Source organism: Galeopterus variegatus, unplaced genomic scaffold (genome assembly GCF_000696425.1).
Source record: "Galeopterus variegatus unplaced genomic scaffold, G_variegatus-3.0.2 Scaffold1518, whole genome shotgun sequence".
NCBI lineage: Eukaryota > Metazoa > Chordata > Mammalia > Dermoptera > Cynocephalidae > Galeopterus > Galeopterus variegatus.
The window spans coordinates 136,679-136,940 of record NW_007727629.1 but is presented as its reverse complement, the minus strand read 5'-3'; positions in this window follow the sequence as shown (position 1 = coordinate 136,940).

Sequence of the window (262 nt, the reverse complement as noted above, 5' to 3'; positions counted from 1 at the left end):
GCCATTGAATCTATTCCTTTTTGAATGGCCGAAACTTAAGCAGCCTTAAAAAAAAGATGACTGACAGCAAAGTGTGAAAACTCTGCTTGAGTTATTAAGTAAATTATTCAAATTATTCCAATGCATAATCCCAATGAATCTTCAGATGGGCCAGTCCTGGGAGGACTAAGATTTAAATTTATGAATTAACTTGAAAAAGATGATGTCATTGTTACTAGTCTTGGTATTTAAAGAGTGTTTATCTTCTGCACACTTAAATCTT